This window comes from Falco punctatus (assembly GCF_963210335.1).
Source record: "Falco punctatus genome assembly, chromosome: 2".
Classification (NCBI taxonomy): Eukaryota; Metazoa; Chordata; class Aves; order Falconiformes; family Falconidae; genus Falco; species Falco punctatus.
The window spans coordinates 56603025-56628680 of record NC_137581.1 but is presented as its reverse complement, the minus strand read 5'-3'; the positions used below and the strand labels follow the sequence as shown (position 1 = coordinate 56628680).

Here is a 25656-nt window from a genome sequence, read left to right as displayed (position 1 = left end):
TAACATCAAAAACAATACTGAAAGATAAAAACTGTATATGTATAAATATAAAAAGCGGACTGGTGCTGTTATAATTATAAATTTCTATTTAAAAAAAAAAAGTTTAAATTTCTGATTTGAATGTGCCTCATTTTACTGCAATATTTGCTTAGTTTGTAAATAAGAGATTTTGTATCTTCTAACCTCCAGCCTATGTACACACACCAGCCCCTGACACTTGATAGGACTTCCTTCCATTTCATACAGCATTTCCAGGACAAAGCAGATGAGACACAAAATCAAACCAGAACAGAAAAGAAAAAACCAAACGAACCAAAATTAACCAACTCTTTCTCAGTGAAAATTATGCCCTCCAGTAATTCTCTTCAACTTTATGGGCTGCAAAGTATACATTACCAATATTTGGCTTTCACAGAGATACCCACTTCATTACAATGCATAGCCTAGAAATCCTGAAAACCTATTTGAAAGGACCTTCTCCACGTTTATCCTTCTGTCCATCATCTGAAACAGTAGTAACCATGGCATCATTTTATAGCAACTGAACAGAACTGCCTGTCCACTACCAAAAAATGTACTATTATACTCTGAAAAGACAGAAAAAGGAGAAACTAAGAAGATACAGCGGTATCCTGCTTTTATGCTTTTAGGATTTCTTACAGAAAAAGTTCACTGTTTACATATTAAGAGGGTTGGGTGTGGGTGTGTTTAAGTTTAATTATTACGGTTCTGTAAAGTTGAATGGAAATCTACAATTTAAGGTCCCAGGTGTTTTTCTGGCCTCACTATTGCCAAGCATTTGCCAGACAAGTTCTGCCAGGAAAAAAATTTAAAGAACAGTCCTGCTGATCCACAAGGCACAACACAATATAAAGTTCTTAACTGCAGCACTTAGAGTCAATACAACCACACAAAGAAAAAAGTCTAGTATTTTAAAATCAGAAAAGTAGAAACTTGCTTGCTGTTTCTAAAGTCCTGTCTCATAGCAATTGTGCTTACCTTCCAGTGAAGCACTCTAAAGATGCAAACCATCACATTTACCTTTCCCCTAAGTGAAATATATGCTGTCATTTCAGTGTCTGGGGGGCCAAGAGGGTTGAGATATGAGTGGTTATCTTTACCAAAGCAGACCATTACTACCAAGTCTTTCATTAGTACTTAGAAATTTCATTTCTCTTTAAGAAAAAAAACACACCCAAATTGCTTCCTGTGACAAGAATCCTCAAGTTTAAGAAGCCCATTGCACAACCCTACTGCAGCACAGCTATGTCTCACCCATTTCACTGGAAGCCTGAAAACACCAAGTGCATTTCATAAAGCCTCATTACCTACAAGTATGTTTACAAGGAACTGTCAGTTTTTATTAAAAAGTACAATTCTGACAACTATAGAAAAGAGCTAGAAAATACAATCCTAACAGCTCAAAATTAAGCAAAATGAAAGCAAATGAATCACCTCACCTTTGTAACCTGATGATTTTTGTGGGACCTAGTTCTCGTGATGACATGAGTCTTACAGATGTTAAAAGAAATTTACTGTAAAAGGCTAGCTAAAAGTGCTGAGCATTTGCAGACTGAAGTCGGAGCAAAGTTCAGGGTCAACAAATTCTACAACAGCCCCAAACTCAACAAATTCACACAGTTAAATATCATGCTTTTACTTCTAATAACCTACTGTAATTTTCATAATGAAGTTTACAAACAGACTTGTCCTCTCCTTTGCAACGTAAGTATAAAAGATAATTTGCCGTTAAAATTTTTGCGAAGTCATACCTGAAGCCAACCGTGAAGAACTGTGAAAGGATCTCATGATAATAAGTACACTGGATGATAAAATCACAAAACAGTTTAACATAAAGATAGGCAAAATAACGCAGATGAGGGGGAAAATGAAAAGTAACAAACAGCACACACAAAACACTAAGTTCAAACAAGACACTTCTACAAAGGAAAGATCCTGTGGACATCACGGGCAATTTGATGAAAACTTCAGCAAAACAGCAGTTGATGGAGTATAAGGCAAACAGAACATTTGGTAATATCGAAGGAAAGCAGAAAAGAAGTATACTACTACATACAGTCATGGAGCATGTTACTCTTGAGTGATAGATGAAGTTCAGACACACACCCTGTCTCAAAGAGATTACCACAGAGCTAGAGAACAGGGGGAGAACAGCCACAGCACACCAGCACTACAGAAAAGCTTACATATACAAAGAGGCAATGTCAAGGCTTCTGGCAACAGAAAAAATACTGCATTCATGCAGACTGATGAGGACCACTAAATTTTGACTGGGAGGCAGGGGGCACTCAAAATTTCCAGTCAGGAGGCCATATAAAAGACAGCTACCTTTGCATACGGCAAACAGCTAGAGCGTGAAGTTAAATGGCAGGTGATGTACTGAAGGTCAGAAATATAACAAGTTAAAAATAACTTTTCAACTTAAAAATCAGGTTATTTAAATAGTCATCAGAATCACCGATGGCTACAAAACTCAATGGTCAAGCGGTAAAGTCCTCTCCAGAAAGCCTTTCACCCTTGGTGACTAACAGCTAGAGTCACGCGCCAGCCAAGGCATGTACTGCTGTCCTCAGCTTACCCTTCTGCCTTCTCCGCCCTGGCACGGCAGCTCCTTACAAGCAGCCTAGCCCTGCAGACAGGGCTGGCTATGGATCCATAGGGACATGCTGATCCTCAAGCCCTCCCATGAGAAACTCAACACTTCCATCTCCTGTTTCAAGCAAACAGATTTCAGAGATGGCGGTCTCATTCCGCCTATCTTCCAGCACTTCAATGTGTCCTTGGTGACCAAGGACCACAATCTCCATCATCCTTGTGCCAAAGGGCAGACAGGCACTTCCAAAGGATGATTCAGAACATGAAGGGACAGCTTTATGTCCTGGGGCCACCACAAAGCCACCGACCTAACTAGACAGACGCATGCCCGCAAGGACCCGCAGATCACGCGATAGACTGTGCCACCTCCTCGGCTCTCCAGAGATGTAGTTTACCAACTTTGGAAGGCAAAAAACCCCTCAATAGAACAGTTTTTCCTCAGGCCTCACTCCCTTGCCCTTCAGTGGCTGCGCCCTGCTCCTCAAGAGACCGGGCAAAGAGGGGGGGACAAAGTGGGAAACCAGAGAGGGGAGAGAGACTAGATATCTCACATCCCACAGAGTACCCAACCACTTCCAGCTCCCGCCAGGGATAAGGTCCAGGTCCAGGAGATGGATTTAGTTCCAAATACTGCTCTCCAGCTTCTCACCTTGAGATGGATGTTGTGGCTTCTTACCACCGAGGCCCTTTCACACCAAGGATTTTAAGCTGCCGGCTTGTCCCCCACTGGTGCTTCCACTTCACAGAGCTGCCTCTGTGGATGCCAAAACCTTTGAAAATGGCCTCACTGCACAATGACGTGGCATTAAACAAGGTCTTTAAAAAAAAATTTTTAAAAGGGGGTGGGTGGGGGGCGGCGGGGTGGTAAGCACTGTCTTTATAAACTCATCAGTGCAGCCACTTTCAAAGCCTTTCATGCCTTCTCCAGAGCGGCAAAGAAAATCTTAGGCGTTTTGGGCTTCCCTCCCCCTGCCCTTAAAATTATGGCAATAAAGCGATCCAGCCCCAAAGCGTGCCCCAGCGTTAGCAGAGGGGACCTACAACACGTGCAGGAATGGTCAGAAAAAAAAAAAAAAAAAAGGAACCAAAACAAAAAAAAACCACACATGAAGCAAAAAAAAGTTTTTAAACGCAAGCGCTGGAGCTCCAGGAGAGAGGCCCGGCGCCGCCGCACTGCAACCGGCCGCCCCTCGCCCGGCGCGGGAGGTACCCGCGCCCCAGCGCCCGCAGACGGCGGCGGCGAAGCCAGCGTCGGGGCTCCCCCCGGCACCGAGGCTGCGGCTGGGTGAACGCAGCCATCGGGGAAATCCCGTACGTGTTATCGCAGCCTTTTAAATAAATAAAAGCGAGGCGGTGCTCCAGTCCTGAATCGTTCCGCAGCCGGGTGCAGAGGCACGGGCCTGGCCGCCCCACCGCAGGCGCTGCCAGAGGCGTGTGCTGACTAACCACGCACCTCTAGGCTTGCGATACGTATAGAGCTGCAGAAAACCGCTCCGCAGACCAGCTGAAAAGCGAGGAGGAGTAGCGACGAAAAAAAAAAAGGGGTGGGGGGGGGGTGGAATAAAACTAGGCTTCGATATCCCATAAGGCAGCCGCTTCCCCCACCCCGCTCTCAGGCGTCCCCCACCGAGGTGCATGAACCCCACACGCTGAAACCCAGCACTGAAAACAGTCCTTCCGAGTGCTTGGAAATAAACAGAAGTCTTGCCACTTTGCAATTTAAGGTTAGTTTTAGACTAAGTTCAGAGCACTGCCCATACATAGTACCTATGTGCAAAATCCATGTCAAATTCGGGAAACTGGGGGGCAGGGGGCTGAGCCATCTAGTATACCCGAAGCATACATAACAGAACATGGGGATGGGAGGTGTGAACCAACCAAAAAATCCTCAGAAACCATGAAAACAAAGTATTCAGCCTGGATAGAAGAGAACACTACAGGGTTAAAAAAAATACTAAAAATTATTTGCTAGGCCTAGCTCTTAAAAGTGATCAGACACAAAAAGCATACTGAAAAATTGCCTTCAGAATTCACAAAAAGGAAAGAAAAAAAAAAACATTTTAACTGAGTTCTAGCTTCCTTCCATAAAACTACAGAGGGAAAACATTTCTGTATTTTTCCTTATTTCTATTCTCTAATTCTTCCTGTTGTCAGAGGTGGTGTACTCTCTGCAGGAGACAAGATTTTACAGCACATGAACCTCCAAGACCGACCCTGTCTCTACCTACAAGTTCAACGACGTACAGACACCCAGACCTTCTTGAAACGCCATTTACCATTTACTCAGAAACTGATAAAAAATTATTGATCTAAAACAGAAACAGTTAATAGACTCCAATACAAACCATCCATTCCTATTTCATATTCCATTTCTTTATGTAACAACTGTACCACAAAATCCCTCCTACTGTCTTTATTATCTATTGGTTTTGTATTGCAAAAATTACAAAAAATGAAAATCCATTTTTATTGGTGCGTATATATTATATATATGTGTACACATTTGTGGACACACATCCAAGTATAAAAAAAGGGGGGGGGGGCACCAGCAAGTGTGAACCTGTGTATTCATCCCTTTTGCTCACAGCTAAACTCTTCTAATTTATAAAGTTGAAGGTATCACAATCCCACCAGGTCCTTTGCCACACTTATAACCCCAGGAATCCCACAGGTCTTCTGCAAAAGCCGCAAACTGCACACTGGCAGTTCCCAACAGCTTTAGTGATCATCAACAGCACAAAGAGTCTTCCACAAAATCAGTATTTCTTTGTGTTAGTTGTAAGGATTTTGCATTTAACCTCCTGTTGGTTACGCTCTTCAATTTTCACAGCCCCAAAGCAAGAACTTTACATTGCCAACATTAGCAGAGGGAGAGATTGGTGTTTTAACAGCCTTATCAAAAAAGAATAAAAAAAAAAATAGGGAGACTAAGAATTTGGCAGATTCTAGGAAGGGACCGCACAATTTCTTTCTCCTCACAAACCCTCTACCCCAAATAAAGCTAAAAAGTTTGTTTTTAAAAGGGTTTGGACTCCATATATCAATAACCAACTATTTGCTAATAAAGTATAAGAAGATTAATTAGTCAAGCACTTAATACTACTATTATTTGAACCACTTTTCAGCACTGATACCCTCTTGAAATGAGTTTTATTTTCCTCAGGCTGTAATTTCAGCCTGTTTATAGAGACCAGTTACACAGCACTGGTTCACACTAGTTAACCATAACACATTGTATTAAACATATCCAATTGCCTTCACAAAGACTGGAAATCAGGTTTTTTTAAAAAAATATACTAACAAATTCTAAAGCAAGTGATTTTATTCTTTTTTTGCTACAAATCTGTAACAGCCATACTCACAAAAGGGGGAAAAAATCATTGGGCTTTAAAAAAAAAAAAAAGCGTTTCTCCTGTGAAAAAAAAATTTAATATCTTCAAAGCCAGAAATTTCTAGTAAATTAGAAAACTTAGTCTTAGTAACTTAGAAAAAGTATCACTAATACCTATTATGTGAAATTCAAATCTTTGCAATGTATCTAATGATTTAGGAAATTAAAATCGTATGTGAAATCATTAATGAGGAATTTCATTTGAACACTGTCTTTTTTCTCATCTCTCAATACTATAAAACCTGAACATTTTGCAGAGCTTTTTACAAATAAACACAGTACAGATTATTCCTGACATACTTGTGATTAAGAGAACATTCACAGCAGAGATGAGTTACCAATCTGAGTGCTTGAAATCTCACATAACATTAAGAGCTATTTTTCTTGCTCAGAAAAATAAAAATATTTGTAGCACACAATTAAGATTTCTATAAAATGTATACTTACAAATTAAGAACTGGATTTGACTTTATGAACACTACATAGTCAAACACTATACTTCATGACCTATAACTCATTAGAAAATCTTACCTTAGGAAAAAGGAGAAACTAATTCTAAACCGAGTAATCATTCCTTGAAAACAGACAGACTGCACACAGTTATGATGTTATTGCACTAACAGTTCTGATGAAAACCACTGAGCAATTAAGCTAAAGATACTACTGAATGAAGAGAGGTACCAGAATCTGGTCCAAAATACTTTAATTACAAATATTTAAATAACAAATGTAAATACTGAATATTTACTACCACCTCTACCCTCCCAAGACCAAAGCCTACTTACCTATCCATATAGAAGTAGTAGTATACACCTTGAGTAGGAAATATTTTTTTTTAAAAAATCCTTTTGTCACTTGATTGTCAATTGTTTGGTACAAACTGTGAGTGATGAATGCAAATTTTCACTTTAGTGGTCAGGCATAAGGAGGATAATTCTATCCACTGCAATCTCAAAGGTATGAGAGACAGCCACTTAAATTATCTATCTTAAAGTAAGAAGCAGTCTCAAAACATGAGACTGATTTTTTCTGAAAGCTGTGCATGAAAATGGTTTTAATCGCAAAACTTAAAAAATCAGCTCACATTTTCTATCTTGAAAAAGATTATTTGACTTGCTTCTAATTATCAATTTTTGCCTCACACTCTGCACACAAACACTTACACATCAACAGTGATAGAAAACCATACATATCCATACCCCATGGATTTTTAATAATAATGCACTATACTCTGACATGTGTTTCACTTGTTAGCAGAGTTTGAAATCCTAAGACACTGGGTTTAAAAATAACTCGTTCATCAGCTGGAGATGTGTCAACCACCTAGCTGCAGGTCTTCAGCAAGTATTTAGTCAGGGACCGGGGAAGCTGAATCAACCCCATCTGAGCAGTCAGGTGTGACAAGCCAGGAGGCAACATCGGGAGATTTAAGCCTATGGAAAAGTGGGGCGATGGACAGTTGGTCTAACAGGGCCTTTCAAATGCAATACTTTTAAAACTAGTGTAATTTGTTCCTAGGATAAAAAGAATCTTGAAACTTTCCCCAGAATTACACCATGGAAAGCTTTTCGAGCCAGTAAAAGGTTCTTCTACCCAATTTCTTTTTTAAGAAATTGATCTTTAGTCTTTCTCAGTTCATAGACTTCATTCTTCTACCAACATCCTATTTGAATACAAGTATCTATATGCAATGTTCATGGCTATTACAGGAAAGGTAAGAAGGTAACATCTGCTTGCTGTTACACCAACTGTTAATCTTTAAAAAAAAAAAGAAAAAACTTTATTATATACTGTACATATAAATGATGCTGCCATAACGCAACTGAAGACAGCATGTTGATTCAGGCTGCCAGCTGGGTGAGATCCTGAAAGGTGCCGAGCACCACCAATGCATATGGCAGTCTAAGAAAGTTCAAGAGGCTTCAGGGCATCACAGAATGAGTCAATGTTCTCAGACCCCTCCCACAATATGACTGTAAAGTTTGCTTCCAATCTAAGAAATAATAAGAAATGCGTACTCTATTATTCCAGAATTTTACAGACTTCTTCCTTTTCCTTCTCTCCAGCATTTAACATAAATCATCTCCATTCCTTCCGGAGGCTCCTCCTCTGCAAGAAAGTTGATGTGCCTCAGCACAGTGAAATCATTACTCTAAAAGCCAGCCTGCTCATTAAATTATTCTGCTAGCTGTGTGTTCTCTCATTAAAAATGTATGAAGATCAGATAATTGCAGCACGTATTATTAACCTTGTTTCCCTTGTTTTCATGTACAGGTTCTGTTTTGCTGCCGAGACAAAGACCTGGAAAGGGCAGGGGAAACGCTCAGCTAAACTACAACACAAAAAACTCTCCCAGCTTGTGTTCAAGAGCACAAGAAATCACGGTGCAGTCAAAAACACCCATGCTTTTATAATGGGGTAAAATATTGTAATCTTATCGTATGGCTCCCACAAGTCTAAGACAGGCAGTCTTGTCTTTAGTTAAAGCCTCCAATAGGGAATTATTTAGATCAGCCTGCCTAATTCACCTAAATCTGCAAATGTATCAGCTATAAACTTCACAGATAACCAGGTTGACTCTCTTACAGCTAGGAAGCACTACCAGACAACAACCCAGCTAAAAATCCAATTAGGGTAACAGCACTTCCGAAACACACTGACCTATTTCTTTTTTTACTTGCGTTAATATGCATATACTCACATTCCATTTCTGAAGAGAGCTATTTACAATGGAAATTAATTTCCTTTGAAAACAAGTTACCATTAAATCCACCTACTGCACCCGAACAGAATATATACACTAGAGAAATGCTGCTTCCCCAACTCCCCCAAGCAACCCATACAGTATGCAGCATACTGCAGCAAACTCTTTAAACATTCAATAAAAGACAACGATCCTCCTACCTTGTTTAGCCCTGTCTATTCGGCACATTCCCAACGTGAACAGGAACATCTGATATAAACAAAGAGCTGTATCTTTCCCATTGCATCATGGTGAGTAATTCTGACATGAAACGATGAGCAGCCAGTATTTTTTAATATTTTTTTTTGTTGGGGTTTTTTTTTCCCTGCTCAGAAAGCCTGGTGCCTTATCTGGGGATTTTTCCTCAGATGATGAAGCAAAGACACAGCCTAAACTCTGTTGCTGAAAGACTGCAGCCCTTCCTTCTCCCAAAGCCCTCCCAGCATATGGCAGCCAATCACACCCAGCTTCGTCAGCCCTACTGCTCTTAAACTGATCCTAACGGGATGATTGACACAGCAACACAGCACTTCTAATGTGTAAAAACAATGCACCCATACTGATGAACCAGGAATTTCCCTCGCACAGGGAAAGAGTTTTACTGGCAAGGTAAAGCGATACCTCCATGAAATAACATACCCAGCAAAAGCAAACAACTCCCTTCCCCTCTGCTGCAACAGCAGCTGCACCGTTTCTTGCACAAGGATTTTCAAAGCTTTTGCTAATCATAAACGCGTACACAAGCAACGCTGCCGAAATTGCAGAACTGCAATGATGCTGTTTCATTTTGAGGGTGAGCTGTACCCCATAAACCAAACAAGCTATCCTTTATTTTGACATGCAGCCGAAACGCACTCCGACTCAGGCAGTAATAGCCTCATTTTAATACTGCATAATCTTATGTGCAGTGTTTGCATATAACAGCAATACATGCATAACATCTTTCTGAATATTTGAGACCGGTTGTTCAGGACTGCAGGTATGGGATGCTTCTTGAGGAAAACATTATCTATATGATGGTGTTTTAATATCCTTGGCAGAAAAATTACATCAGCAGGGTCTGAACTGCTGTTTGTGTGATTAGCTTACAACTGATGTTCATTTGTATCAAGGTTCTGGCATAAGGACTACAATACCAGTTGCCATCTTCAAGTCAAACTGTGCGCAGCTTGATATGCTTGGTACACAAGGTCTGCTGTCAATCAGTTTTCCCACAAATTTTGCTGAAGTTTTAAAACGAGAGAACAAAGCAGCCAAGGATTATTGAACAAGACTTGCAATTAAGGAAAAAAAAAAAAAAAAAAAAAAGGAGCTTAAGCTGAAAGTCAATCTTTATCCAGAAAGGAATAAAGATTGCAGTGCAATATTACTTTAGACAGCAGTTTATGCAGTTCATGCCATTACAATAAAAATGTGTAAAATGTGTTTAAAATTCCACTAAAAGTTTAGAAACATGAATAAACAAGAAGAAAACAAAGCTCTCATTCAGTGGCAGCTCTGTCCCAAGGCCCCATTGTTTCCTATGGACTGTTTTGCATATTATAAACACGGCTTCCCAAAAATCCATTATTCTCTATCCCACAAGCAAAAACTCTCCTTCAGGCTCCACCATCTCCCACCCAGTTTATGAAAACCTTCCCCTCCCTGGCACAGCTGAAATGCGCTCCTGCCAGCCAGCCCTTGCTCTCTGCTCAATCACCCCCTCCACTCTGCTCTGTTTCGCCTTATATAAAAAAAAACAAAAAAAACAAAAAAACCACAAGACCCCCAAGACCCCAAAGAGTTGATTGTGACAGGTCTCAAGACACCCTCAGGGACAGGAGTGGTAACTCTATTCATAATTAAGATGGTCTGGTGCACATCGTTGGTATTTTCCACGTTCTTTTGACTTTACCCAACTTGAGCTGCCTGTGTTAAAAATTTTCCATGCTGGACATCTGCTGCAGGATTTATTTACTTTTCTGCCAAAGCACAGTTTGCCCATTTCTGAGACAGCCTAGACAAAAACATGTTGCTGTGCCACCCTTGTCCCCCTCACCAGGGAACTCCGGCTCCTCTGCCTAAGTCAGGGCAGTCGTTCAAATTTGGCAGAGTGCTGATCCCTTGCTTTTTTGGTTTGGGGGTTTTAGTGGGGTTTTTTTTGTTAAATCAAAGCTATGGCTTTTTGCTATACTTAGGAAAACATTTTCCTATTTGATAAAGCTTTAAAACCTGCTAGAATTCAGCAGACACACACCGTCTTGTTATTTTTTTTTTTCCGATCCTTAAAGCGCAAACCTCAGAAAACGTTCTGCAGCAAGCATCCACCGCCTCCTCCAGCCGCCCGTCCCTATGTGGCTGGAAAGGCACCAGCCCCACAGTGCGACTGAGCATGTAATGGGCTCAAGTTACAGGAGATTAGCAGGATTTCCCCCGTAACTGCTGCTCCCATCTGCCAGAGACCAGACATTGGAGCTGACAGCAGGAAGACAGCCCCGCCTGTTGCTCTCATGACCCTTCAGCTCATGCCCCACGGACACGCAGGAGACTGGCCCTTGAGAGCACACTGCAGGGCGGGTGTGAGGGAGGTCAGGTGGGCCGAAATGGAACACAACGCTGGGCAGAAGGGGGAGAGCCAGCAGTGACAGGGTCATGGAGGAAGAGACTCGATAGCCAGAGTACACCCCCAAAAGGCAAGGGTTCAGAACACAATCCTGTTTCAGCAGCAGCCCTTCACAGCTTGTATGCCAGTCTTCAAACCACTGCAGAGCTTCAGCAGTGGTCAAACAGGGGTGAGGTGCTCCTAGATATCATTCCTGGGACCCCTGAATCATGAACACAAAGCTAGCAGCCATGCATCCACCCAGCTCCTCATCTGGGTTATCCTTTTAGATCCTCCCTCGACAAAGGATCAGAAGCCCCTCAACTCATTAGGGCATGCTGAAAGTAAATAACCCACTGTTGGTGGGTTAATCTTGGCTGGGCACCAGGTGCCCACCAAGCCCCTCTACCACTCCCCCTCCTCATTTGAAAGGGGACAGAAAACATAACAAAACGCTTGTGGGTCAAGATAAGGACAGGGAGATCACTCAGCAATTACTGTCACAGGCAAAACAGACTTGACTTGGGGAAATTAATTTATTGTCAAACAAATCAGAGTAGGATAATGAGAACTTAAAAACACCTTCCCCTCACCCCTCTCTCCTTCCTGGGCTCCACTTCACTTCCAATTTCTCTGCCTCCTCGCCCCGAGCAGCACAGGGGGACGGGGAACGGGGGCTGCGGTCAGTCCATCACACAGTGGCTCTGCTGCTCCTTCCTCCTCACACTCTTCCCCAGCTCCAGTGCGGGTCGCTCCCACAGGGTGCAGCCTTTCCCTTCAGGGACAGGCTGCTCCAGCTGGGTCCCCCACAGGGTCACAAGTCCTGCCAGCAAACCCGCTCCAGCATAGGCTCCTCTTTCCATGGGCCTACAGGTCCTGCCAGCAAACGTGCTTCAGTGCGGGCTTCCCACTGGGTCACAGCCTCCTCCAGGCACCTGCCTGCTCCACCGTTAACCTCCACGGACTGCAGGGGCACTGCCTGCCTCACCATGGTCTCTGCTCCAGTGCCTGGTGCCCCTCCTGCCTCCTCCTGTGCTGACCTGGGTGTCTGCAGGGCTGTTGCTCTCACACAGTCTCACTTGTCACTCTTGCTGGCGCATTTTTTGGGTGTTCTTTTTTTTCTCCTTCTTAATATGCTATCCCACAGGCACTACCACCGTCACCGATGGGCTCAGCCTTGGCCAGCCCCAGATCCGTCCTGAAGCCAGCTGGCACTGGCTCCATTGGACATGGGGAAGCTTCTGGCATCTCCTTGCAGAAGCCACCGCTATAGCCTCCCTACTACCAAAACCTTGCCATGCAAATCCGCTACAGCGGGTCAAGATAAAGGCAGTTTAATAAAGCAACAGTAAAGGTCGCATGTGCGGAAGCAAAGTAACAAAAGATGTTATTCTCTACCTCCCATCAGCAGGTGATGTTCAGCCACTTCCCAGGAAGGGGGGCTTCAGTACGTATAGCAGTTGCTCCAGAAGACAAACATTGTAAGTAAGAAATGCCCCCCACCTTCCTCCTCCTTTCTCTTAGCTTTCGTTGCTGAGCAGACGCTGTATAGTAGGGAATATCCCTTTGGTCAGTTTGGGTCAGCTGTCCTGGCGGTGTCCCCTCCCGAGATCATGCCCACCCCGAGCCTACTGGTGAGGGGCAATGTTGGAGACACAGCCTTGATGCTGTGCAAGCACCGCTCAGCAGCAGCCACAACCCTGGTGTGTTACCCCCACCTTTCTAGCTACCAGTACAAGCCCAGCACTATGAGGGCTGCTATGGGGGCTCAGCCAGACCCAATAGTCACAATTGTGAACCCTTCTGCTAGGCCCCATCAAAAAGCTCAAGAGAAAATGTCTGATCATCCTCAAAAATGGCGCTTGAGTAGTGTAGAGCAAATAAGGCATGAGTTCACAGACTGAAGAAAAAGAAGTTTTTAAAAATACCTGCTCTGTACCTTGAGAAGTTCCACCGTGGCTGATCTCAAATTGAGGTATGTCCATATGTCCATGCATTCTTCACACCAGTTACAAAGAAAAAGCCCACGATTTCAGTTTTCAGGCTGATCTATACAGACGTTTTATATATTTAATTACAAAATTACAGGACCTTAGAGAAGCCAAGAAATTCAGGTGTCAAACACAGCAAAGAATAACAAATAAAGGTAAACTCCCAACTCAGAAAATGCTCTGCTCAACTTACTTCTATAATTAATGAATCAAGGGAAAAATGCTGCTAAAAGTATCTATTACACACAATCTTCTGAAGCGTGCAGATACAACTTTTGGAGAAAAGTGGACTATTTTGGAAGTAGTAAAGAGGAAAACTGGAACATGCAGAACCTGCACGCTTGCTTCTCCTTCTTTACTCTTGAATCATAGCGATTAGATCTAATCCCAGAAACAACAAAACTTCTCAATTTAAAAGGGAGTTTTGCCACAAGCGCGGAATATATAAAACACTAACACTGAAGACACCAAGCAACTCACGTGACATTCACTACAGCAGAAAGACGATTTTGAGCCTTGCATAGATGACCTATGGCAACAGTGACATTTTTGTAACTTCAGAAATGGCAAGAACAACTTCAAAACTATTTCCTGTGTCAGTAGACTCTTCCCTTAGTGACTACCCACAACTGCTACTACCAGCAAAATTAAACCTTGGTAGCTATGGTTTGAATGACAGCATAAAAAAAAGTCAAGGCAGCTGCCAAGATTTTAAAACTAGGCACCTAGACCTATTAAGGCATAATACCACTGATGCCAGCCTTTGCAAAATACCTCTCTCTCAGGGCTGAAGTGATGGTAGAAATCATTATAAGGTACAAAAATAAAGAATAATGCCAAAATTAAAGTTTTTAACTGGAAGCAGGTATGTTGCTGTGAAAGAACACTGCTAGGTCTAATTTTGTTTTAAAAAATATGCTTTTCAGAAGAGCTTTTAAGTCCAGGACTTCAATTGTTTTAACTTCCTAGCACCCAGACACCCCAACATCTCCATAACCTGAGGAAATTGGAGACTCACTGTGCACAGACAGGAAAACAGCTTATTCTATTTTCATTACATATGCTGAGAGAATTATGAAACAAAAACACACACAGAAGCAAGTGTATATTCAAGTTACATGCTAGGATTCAATCTTACCAAAATTAAGGTGGCTTCTGGAGGCCTTCCAAATCCCCTCTTCTCCTTCCACTGGCTGCACAAGGAATTTAAGCCATGTCTAAATTGTAAGATCCAAACACACAGGTTCAGGCACACATCAAGTCTGCATCCTGACTTTATTTTGAGATGACACCAGCTCCCCATCAGGATGAAAACTGAGTACACATGCATCATTCCTTCACAAGTTGGTTCCATTTGGGAAGGGTGATAAAGGCACCAGCCTGAGAGCTGCAGTACACTCCAACCAGGCTTTGTAGCTGAATGTTTGAGACATAATACCCCAGGTGCCATGCAGAGCTTGAGCTGCCTCTGGATTGTAGTCTTATGCATTTAGCTTGAAATATATTTAGCCAAATATAAACAACCACTTCTGAGTCACTCTACTCCCCCTCTTTACAGTCACTGAAGAGAAAAGGCATTTGTGGGCTGTGATTCATCCTATCCCAAAGTAGCTATTCTAAGAGATGCCATCATATCCTAAAAGCATCTGTATTTCTGTTGTCTACCTGAGATGGTCACCCTTAGGCTCCTTCTATCATGTCCTTCATTAAACATATAAGAGGCTTATTAATCTTACTACAGAAGAGGCTTTATTACAAACATAAATATTTAGACACCTAAGTTACACATACTGGATAGCACTTTTGATTTTTCAAATTCATTTAAAATAACTAAAGATGCTAACATATAGCTAAAGAACACCTGTATTTTGACAATGTACAGTTACAGCTTTGGTGTAAATCCTCAGCTTGCCATAAGCATGTTCCAGCTATGTTGCTATATAAGCTACATAAGCTTGTTCTCTAAGCTATGCTGAACATGTTCCAGGGTTTTTTTTTTTTCCCCCTGACTGAACATCAATCCTTGCACTCACTCACGCTTTCTTCCTCTGAACAACTGATTGACACCAAATTAACCTAAGAGGAGCTGCTCTGGGATCCTCCTCCTGATCTTCTCTTTGGTTTTTGAGGGGGGGATTTTGGAGGGCAGGGAAGGTTGGTGCAACAACCAGTATCTTGCTGACTCCGTCTATACAAGCTAGGCAATTAAAACTGGCAAAATAATAACCTAGGTAAAATAAATTGGCAAAACACTTATATTGCCTTATTCTTGCAACGCTGACCTATGCAAAAGTTTTTTCAGGAAAGTGATTCTATTTTCTTCACGACAGCTGAAAAAAGCTGTGTGCAGCTTGCTGATCTGAAATACCAGATCACAGAAGCATTAAAACTTTAACATTTACATTTTAATCATCCAAACCAGACATCTAGTGCCTTCTTGCATGCCCTAGAGAATTCTTGTTGGACTCCAGTGGCCACTGCCGGAAAGACTGGGTTACTGGTATGTCCTGGTTTTTATCTGTCAGCCCCATGCAGATGTCCCAGACACAAAATGGTCTTTTTAGATGCCATATATTTAGGTACCTGCACCTATCCAAAAATGTAAACCACTGCCTCAGAAATATTCCTATCAGAATCGATCTTCCCAATGCTTATAGGAGAATCTAAAAGGGTTACATAAAAAACAGAAAACCTTTATCTTCAACTGCTGAACCCTACTCAGAATAGATGTTTTATGAATCACAGGGTAAAAGCACAAGCACTATTTAAGCCAGCAACATATATCATAAATTCGAGATAAATCCTTCTCTTTGCTAAACGACTTCATGCCCTCCTATTTTGTGCAGCATCTACCACAACCAGGCAATCATCTGATAGAAGTCTCCCAAGCATCTCACTCCAGACGAAATAAACACCAAATACTTAAGTCTTCATAAAAAATGTATTTCAAATCAATGTGGTTACAAAGAATACTTTCCAAATGTGTCAAATTAAGAAGAAAGGAAGTGTTGTACCCTTCAGTCCTTAACACCCAGTTTAGAAACAATGCAAAGGTGTAAACCACCACTACTCAACTAATGCCTAAATTATCTTTAGCAAGACCCCTGTGTATTGGGAAGTTCTTCCATTGCTGATAAAAACATGCTCCTTCCCCCTCGGATCCCTCCATGACTAATTTCCTCCATAGCTATTGTTCTGGCCTCAAATTAGGAGTAGTTCCTATTTAAACCCACAACAGGAGGAAACTGTTCTTTTCAGAGAACATACTAACCTCAGCCACAAAATCACATGGGCATAGGAAAACCCTCTTGTGTTTCAGGGAGCATAGGTGGAGGATGCATATATTAAACTTCTGCTGCTTATCCTGAGAATTCTCTGACCTCCTGCAATAGCCAACCTATTGGGAAGGCAGAGGAGCAAGATTTGTACTCTAGAAAGTTCCTAAATTACCAAAAATAATACTTCACAGCTACACAAGAGAACCAATTACAACCAATTACATTTTCTGCAGGTAAACCAAATATTTTTTTTTAATCTTCTATGAAGTTTCACTTATCAGCCTCTACTGTATACCAGATCCTGCATATAACTCAAGCCATGTCTGCAAATAATAAATCTTCCAACCATGATGTAATGAGGACTCTGTAATTATCCTTTAAATCCAAAAGCTCTGTTTTATTACTCCATCATAAACCCAAAGGGAAAAAGATGCCACTGAAACTAAGCTACATTTTTAATTTTCCCATCTTCGATTAGCACAAAAATAATTCAACTCTTTCTAATTCATTAAAATTATCCTATTGGTTTTGCACACTACTGCAATACAGGTGTAAAACATTCCATTGCTATTTAATAGGTGATGTTAGCTCCCTTTTCCCTACAAGCTGCCACTTAACAGCCTGAGTCTGCAGGGTAGATGCTCAGGGGCATGCAGCAAAATCAGCATGCAATCTCTACTGTAAGCAGAGAAAATAGGCTCCAGGAGACTTCAGAGAAAACGAGAGCCAATTGGATAATTTTTGTTTTTTTAAAAACAGTAAGAGTAGGATTCAATCCCTCACCCTTTTACAGCAATTAATAATCCACACATGTAAGAGCAGAGGACTCCATATAATTAACAAAGCATTACTTTGGCAAGGAGGGAAGGCCTGGAGTATGTAAGTACAGGGTTTTATTTCTTTCTGTGAAGTATGGATGACAGGTAGGAGAAAGCAATGCCAAGTGAACTGTTGGCAAGCAACTAGTCTTTTGGTTAGCAGGCTGCTCTGTTTTGTGAAGTCTATGAGTCTGTGTTCACATAGGCAAGCTTTTCTTTAAACATCAGACTTGCATGCATTCAAATGGTCATGAGTTTTGCATCAAATTTCCATTTTCACCTCAAAAGAGGTTGTTTTGTTTCATCTTGTTCTCAGATTACTGCAAAGTGCTAGGAATACTTTTATTCGCATAATGTTTTTAAACATGTCATGTGGATCTTCGCCTAATTACTCTGCCACATAAGACTATATACATGACAATGAACCTTCATTTTTCCCCAAGGTCATGTAACAGAAACAAAAATAAGTAGCTGTATACACAGGAAGAAACAAGAATTGTTTTCACTCAGGAAAAATAAGCAATCAAGTAAGAGTAATGAAGGGCAAGAAACAAAGTCCTCTAGCAGAAGCACTAGGTGTGGGATAAAATGGCATCCAAAAGCTTGATCTCTGATGACAGTGTGCTTCAAGGAACACACATCAACATCTAATCCCACCACCTCAAAAATGAAGTAAATTCAGAAAGAATGTCTCAAAAATCAAGATGGATACAGGACTTCATTCACCAGAGATCCAAAGATGGAAAATCAAGTTTATTTGCAGGGAAAGGTCTGTACAGGGATAGCATCCAGCTTTCTAACACGCTGTACTTCACCTCTTCTCTATTTTTCTCTGACTCTCCTCTTCGCCCTTTCCCTCATAAAAAAACAAAAGTGTTATAAAATTTACAAAGCCATTCATTTGGCTATTCCCCCTCACACCAACTCTAATAATGATAAGAGCACTAATACACACTAGTAGCACCAAAAATATATTAGAAGGCACCCGTCTGGTACCTTTGGCTTACTTAAAGGTAGTACTAGGCAAAGGGGACTGCAGAGGAAAAGCACAAGATGAAGATGACAGATCTTTTGCTGTGGGTTATATAGACTTATGAACTGAAGATCAAAAGCAAATTTCAGTGCAGTCCACCTACCCTCCTGCCAACTGTAATGCCACCTCATCCCTCAAAGCCACCTTCGGCAGATCCCCAAGGAGGGGTCTGCCTGTTCTTCTCCCTCCCTCTGGGCCAGGTGAGACCACAAGAAACCTGTTGACAAAGTAACCTGCAGGTCCTCAGGTCATAAATACTTAGGCAAACAATACTGATCATGAGGACATGAAATTAAGTTTACCATCAAGCATCCCACAGTAGCCGGTCAGCTCAGTTCAAAGCTGTCTAAAATTCTTCATTGTGCTAGGATCTGTGACAATCTCCTAGAAACTTTGGTTTCTCTTGGAAACCTCTGGAGGTCACCTAGTCCAGCCTCTGACTCAAAACAAGACCATCACCTGCAGCAGATCAGGTCAGCTATGGCTTTGCCTTGGTGAGTCTTGAAAAGCTCCGAGGACAGATACTGGCTTCTCTGGATGACCTGCTGCAGTGCTGCACTACCCTCCTAGTAACAAGATTTGCCCAACATCCAACCCGAATCTCCAAAGCAACAATTTGTTGTCAATGTCCCTTGCTGCCATCTGCCACTACTAAGTAGAGTTTGGACCTATTATCTTCAGATCCATCCTCTAGTAGCTGTAAACAGCTACTGGATTGTCCCTTAGCCTCCTTTTCAACCAACTACAGAAGCCCAGCTCCCTCAGCCTAGATCCCTATTCATAGCAGCAGGTCTTCACTGGTTCTAGACAATGAACTTCATCTGAGCTAGAAGTACTGCCTTTGACAAAAGCAGTGACCCTGTGCTCAGATCCCAATGGATGAACTAAAGAGACTCACAGCCTTACCTCCTCCCTTTACTATTGGCAGCATATACAAGGGAATATCACTCAGATGTTTTGAATTTGCTGCTTTGATTCTTCTTTGAACTGCTGACAGAAGGAATAGGTTAAAATCTCTGGATCCTGTACAGAAAGGTTCACCACATTTTAGACCTTACTACTTCAGTCATTTCAGATATTTTGCATATTGAATGTGCTTCCATTCTACAAAGATATCTATGACTAAACCACCTAACAATAAAAAATGAAGTTACTTTATAGGTCCTTCAAAAACCAAAATTTGATGCAGACACTTCCAATTATGGCCTTCTCCAAAGATTTATTTTTCATACTGTGTAACTTCCACTGTATTGGCAGCTCCACAAAAAAAAAAAAAAAAAAAAACAACCCCAACCTTTAAGGATACCCCATTCATTTTGCTCCTCTTTTTCAGTCTATTATGCAGAAAGCAACAAATAACTATGAACCCACTGACAGAATCCTGCTGAAGTAAGCAAAGTGCAACTACAGCAGTTTCAATCATTCATCCTGTTTAGAAAACTCATCACCTCAGTCCTAAAAGCCTTCTGCACAGTTCTACGCAAACTGACATTTTCCCCCTTTCCAATTCATTACCAGCAGCAGACTCCCACCAGGGACTGAGCAGCAGCAGGGGACCAGCTCCAGCAGGTTTGGCATTGCTGGTATCATGTAAGAAAAAGTGCTTCCATCATCTTTGAAATGTGTAGAAAAGAATGAGGTAAGCTTTCTAGAAAGCAAGAACAATGCTGTAATAATCCTCCTGTCAGCCCCAGGGCCATCGCCGTAACTCAGATGACCAAACAGCTCTGCTGCTCCATGAGGGAGGAGTACTGAGCTCCACCCAGCCTGGCCTCCAGTTACTGCCACGCTATTAGTCAAGAGGCCTCTTAATAGCTCAGCAAGTGTATTGATTTTTTCATCCCCCTTCCTCCAATTCACAACAGCGAGGACAAGTTATTTCAAGAAAATGACCGACTGAAGCCACCAACAACACCTCCTAATGCTGGGATGTGCCTTAATCTTACCATTATGGCTATTACGCCCTCACCCTCCCTGTCCACACTCACCACTGCTCCCACGGGATGCATATCCAGGTCTAACCATTCCCAGGATTCAACAGCGTGCATCTCCAGAAAGAATCACAGGGTGTCCACTCCTCTTCCAGTGGCACCCAGCAATCCAAATGGCACAGCCCACTTCACCTGGCATGGTGTAAACTGGAATGGGCTGTTTGCAGAATTAGGAAAAGACCCAGAGAAATCGGATCCCTTCTAATAGCTGCAAGTAGTGGGAGAAATACACACCACAAGCAGGAAGCAAAGAGCATAAAGCATTATGAAATTAAGTGAATGAATTGAGTAATGTAAGACCTACCTCTAACTGCCAACAAGCAATACACAATCCCAAGAGTGAAATACCTGATACGAATTGCATCATCCAAAGCCATCTAGTTGAGATCTAAATCCCATGTCATCTTCTCCCTCTCACGATGTGGAGTCAAAGACTTGGGCACAAGCGGATAGCAGGCAGCACTTTGTTCACCTGTTCTGCAAATGTGAAATCTAAGGAGCCCTCTAGGAAGGCATCTTTTTCAGATTTCGTTAATCTGAAAAGCTAAAGTTCACACTTGTTCACTTAAAGACTGCAATAAACAAACAACTTTAGGAAGGCTAGCACTGCTATCTTGGAACAGAAGGCAGCAAAATGTACCAGAACAATAAATCTTTGCAATTTCCACAAATACATTGACAAGGCTGAACATGCTCAAGTCCCCAAAATTTATCTTCCCGTGTTCTTTATGGAAAGCTGGTTTCCTCATAATCCTCTTGGCACCTTCACAGGTCACCTCTGGTCCGACGTGCAGCATTGGTCATATTTTTGACCTGACACTTGACAGAGAAGTTGAACGTTAAGGATATCACAACACCACTGCTGTTGGATGCTGACGGAAAGAACATCACCTCATTCAAGCAATTAAAAGAATGTGCAATATCCCAGGAACTAGAGAAGGCCTCTGTAGAGCAAAAATCAAGAAATTCCAAAATTTTTTCAGCTCACAAATGGCCATCACAGCAAGGGCCTGAGGGCACAGGGAACCACACACTATCAGTGATCAAAAACAGTCAACTCCTAACAGCCACTGCTCCAAAATGACCTTGGTGTTTTCAGTATCTCACCATACACACAGAGGACAAAATCCAGATTTTAGAATGGCAAATAAAGGCTGCAATAATTAATGCATCAAAGCCTATGCTAAGGCCTTTAATGCTGAGGGCCTATAATGCCCACACAGACATACTGCACTGCAGAGAAATACTCCATGAAAACATTGTATGCACTTGGAAAACCCTCCCAGGTAACAAAAACACACTTCATCCATACCCACCAACAGTCAGCTTACACAACTCAAAGGCAAGCACAATAAGACACCCCTTTAAAACCATAAAACAGATGGTTTTTTCCTCCTCTGAGATTTGTGAATTCAACCATACTCCTTACAGTTTGAAATCATTAAGAAAACACTGAAAAGTTTCCTTCCTCCTTGAAAATGTAACAGCCCTATCATTGCTGAAGAAACCCACCGTGAACATTCTGCCCCAAGCAACCACTGGCTCGCGCCAAATCTCCCGCTCCTGAAAAAGGTCAGTAACAAAGCCAACTATCGGATCACTTAAATGAACCTAATGCTATAGACCAGGAACACAAAACTAAAGAAAGGACATGGACCTTCTTATACTTCAAATTATCTCCTGTCAGAGGTGGTGCGGGCTGATACATACTCAGCCTCCCAAGACCTCCTTTTTGATGCCACCAGGCATGAAATATTTGCCTCTCACCAGGAGTGTGGGGATACCTCACAAGGACCCACAAAAAATACAACGAACAGTCTGGGTCCTTCCTGGATAAACTAGGAGCAACGGGGAAACAAGCAGCAGGGGGAAGCTGCTCCCCCATCACTCAGTCCTTCCCCTGTAGGGAACCTACAATACCCAGCTCCCTCTATACTACTTCATAACATCAGCACCAAATGACCAGGTGACCCAGCCAGAAAGCCTCAAATTCTCTCAGTGTGGAAACACAACAGATCTATTTATCCTTCAGCACAAACACCTGCAACACCATCAAAACAAGGAGGGGTAGCTGAAGTTAAACCTAACCCTGGAATTAATTGGTAAGCAGAAGAAAACACCGTCAAGAGTTTGCAGCCACAGACAGACCCTGGTTTTGTTGCTTTAAGATACATGATCCCAACTGGTCATAGGTCATAAGTATTTCTGGACTTTACACTGACATTATACTTTCATACTGAAACATTACTCAATGACAGTGTTGCTGCCTCAGCCCTATCTAGGCAAAGAGTGATCTGTGTCGCCACCACGGTGCAGGCAGCTCATGAAGCCTTCCAGTCTAGGAAATCCGAATATGCCAGAACACGCTATGTCTTTCCCCAGTAATACAGTTGCGTATCACCATCCATCTTCCAGGCTGCATCCTTACAGTACTCAAACATCTGCCCACAATCTTACAGCTCTCTGTGGCCCCGGCCCTGGGCAGCAAAAGGGCTACCTTGGGCTCCACAGAGGAACAGTCCCTGACCGTCATCGTTGCCATCAGCCACCCAATGTGCGCCAAAAATGTTGGTGTGCAGCTGCAACTCAAGATAAACAGAGTTATTCAACACTTTAAGCTCTTTTAAGAGGTTTACTCCTCCTTACATACCTGTAGCTGATTGACCCCTACCGACTACATTTTTATTCCAAATTTAGTTGAGTGTTTGGATACTGTGGTTCTCTGAAGCCATAAGCGCATTGTGTCAAACCCAGCTCTCACAAATAATCCAACCACAATGATCAAGACAGCAAAAAGCACAGGGGAAATATCAGCAGTAGAAAAGAGATTGTTTTTGTTTTAAAAGGTTTATTCACCAGAAATGAGTGACTTGAAACTGAAAAGCATTTCTGATCAACACTCTTCCTGACTTTCACTTCAGTGACATTTTAATGAACACTTTCTAACTTGCTCTACTTATGTAAAGTTGCGAATAAATGCGGAAGAATACTGAAGAAAGGTAAGCGTGTGTGTGTGTGTGTATAATTCTATCAGGCACTGTATTTCTCAGATGCATCTGAGAAAATAAATAATAATTCATCTGGGGGAAAGTGATCCAGCAAAGATTCAACTGGCAAAAGACATGTGGAAAGGAGTAGTAAACAAACAGAAAGAGTCTGAATTATGACAGAGGGACATGAAGAAAGATACAGCAAGATATGGAAGCCAATTAGGGTACTTTGTAATACTGTAAAGATGAAGGTAGTGTGTTCACATCTGTCCCCAGTACTTCAGCCCCAGAGAGCCAATGATAAACTCCAGGGAAAAAAAAAAAAAAAACAAAAACAAAAAAAAAACCCCACACACCAAACAGAAGAGCAGTAAATGTGATTGTAGGACTGGTTGGAGCCATGTGAAATGAGGTTTCTATCCTGAAAACTGACAGTATGAAAATACCTAAATCAATAACAGATTTAATATGGTTCATGGTTCTTTATTTCTGTTTTTATTTACAGATTGGACTAACTTCTGAAACCTTCCAGTAGAATCACAACAAAATCTATGAGAGCCTATTAAAAGTGGGGAGGAAAACCACAATCACCTGGCATGGCATGAGTTTCAGTGAGAACATGCATAACCTAAAAAAAATTACGCTATGTAACTTTACTCAACAGTGCAAGAAGTAAAATAATCACGCAGTGTTGCTGAGATTCCAAGAGCTACCCAGAGGATGCAAAAACATCTAACACCATCAGGCAGCAATGGGAATACCAATTTAATATGCTTTTTCTTCTTCCTGCCGTAAATTGTTAACAGAACTTTTCCCGGTGTCTTGTAACCAAGCTTTTAACCTAAGAAAAAGCAAGACTAAGAAGGCTCCCAAAATGGCAGTCACATGCCACGGATGGCAGGATTCACTTCTGCTACAGCAGCTATACCACAGTTTAACAAACCCTAGGTTAGCAGAAAATAAATAGTCTATTTAGTACTGCACACTACTGATTCTAGAGACTCCGCAACCAGCAGAGAAAGTACAGAGCAGCTGTAGCAGAAGAGATGAAAATTTCACCCACCAAGTGTTAGCAACAAGTAGACTTTATTTTTAATCTTCTTATGACAACTGTTATTCTGTAAAAGCCAAATTTAAGAAAATGATGTTCAAATGAAGATTTCAGCATCACAATCCCAAACACACCAGTGCCAAAGATCTGAGATTTTGGCAGGTTTGGTCATGTCTAAAAACAGGCCATTTTTTCAGAGAGAGGGCCGTAAATGATAAAGAAGGTAAGCTTCAGAGGGAAAGTACATTGAGGTGACACATGTCATGTCATCCAGCCACCTGTCTACACAACGCAGAAGTACCACTCCTGTGGTGACAGCAGGGATGCAGCCCATCTCTTCAGCTACAGGAAAACATTACTGTATAGCCACTGACCTACAAGTTACCTTGGACAGACAGATCCTCACACCAGTGCAAATCACCACTGTCGCCCACTCCAGATTTCACTTGCATGTAAGAGGAGCCACAGCATATGCCAGCAACTGTGGCAAGTGCCAAAGCCTGATGTGCCCCAGCTGGGAGCTCCAGCCTGTCTCAGAAGCTTTGTCGCCACCACCTCCAACAAGCAATTCCAGGTGGCACACCACCACCACTACCTTACCACAGGAGAGAGAAACCACAAGGCTCTGTGGTTTATACTCTGTGGTATAAAACCCAGGGTTGATACACCCTCTAGAAGCATATGAGGTTGATGGCACACAAAAGGGCCTTGTCCATAGCAGGAAGAATTACATGCCTTCCAGCAACCGTATCAGCTGCACTGGATGCATGCAAATAGCATCAATGCCAAATACAAGTTACAAATTGGCATCACTGATGCTGAGGCAACTTTTTTTTTTTTGCCCAAGCATACTCAAAAACTGTATGAAAGAAGCTTCCCGCTAGTCCTTGACAGTAACTTTAGACCGTTTCCCAGAAGAGTTTAAATACGTATTCGACCCTAAAGCCTACCTCAGGTACCTTCCTCGTTTGTGCAGCATGGTATGTGTACACACAAAGGGAAAACAGAGGACAGATGGCTAAATCTATACATATTTATCAAGTTACGAATACCAGTTAAAATCATAAGCACTAGGCGAAGTCACATGTTTAAAATTAATTACACTTCCGCTCCTACCTACGAGCCTGCACTGCTTTAAAAATCTACAAGTCCGAACAAGATACGTCAGTGTGA

At 42.0% G+C, this 25656-nt stretch overlaps 1 protein-coding gene across 13 annotated transcripts in view; it reads right to left on the bottom strand.

The window, feature by feature from the left end:
- MBNL2 (muscleblind like splicing regulator 2) overlaps nucleotides 1-25656 on the bottom strand; it is a 131200-nt gene that overhangs the window by 86592 nt on the left and 18952 nt on the right. Inside the window, exons 1-2 of one of the 13 annotated variants that reach the window (XM_080375011.1) lie at nucleotides 13260-14539; nucleotides 8912-12207 (exon numbers count right to left, since the gene is read on the bottom strand). The exons of 9 other annotated variants lie outside the window; for them this stretch is intronic. The gene's annotated coding sequence lies outside the window, so the exon portion shown is untranslated. Of the gene's footprint in view, nucleotides 1-8911; nucleotides 12208-13259; nucleotides 14540-25656 lie in introns of those variants that run through there. 3 more of the 13 variants (XM_080375010.1, XM_080375013.1, XM_080375012.1) reach the window with 3 other exon arrangements.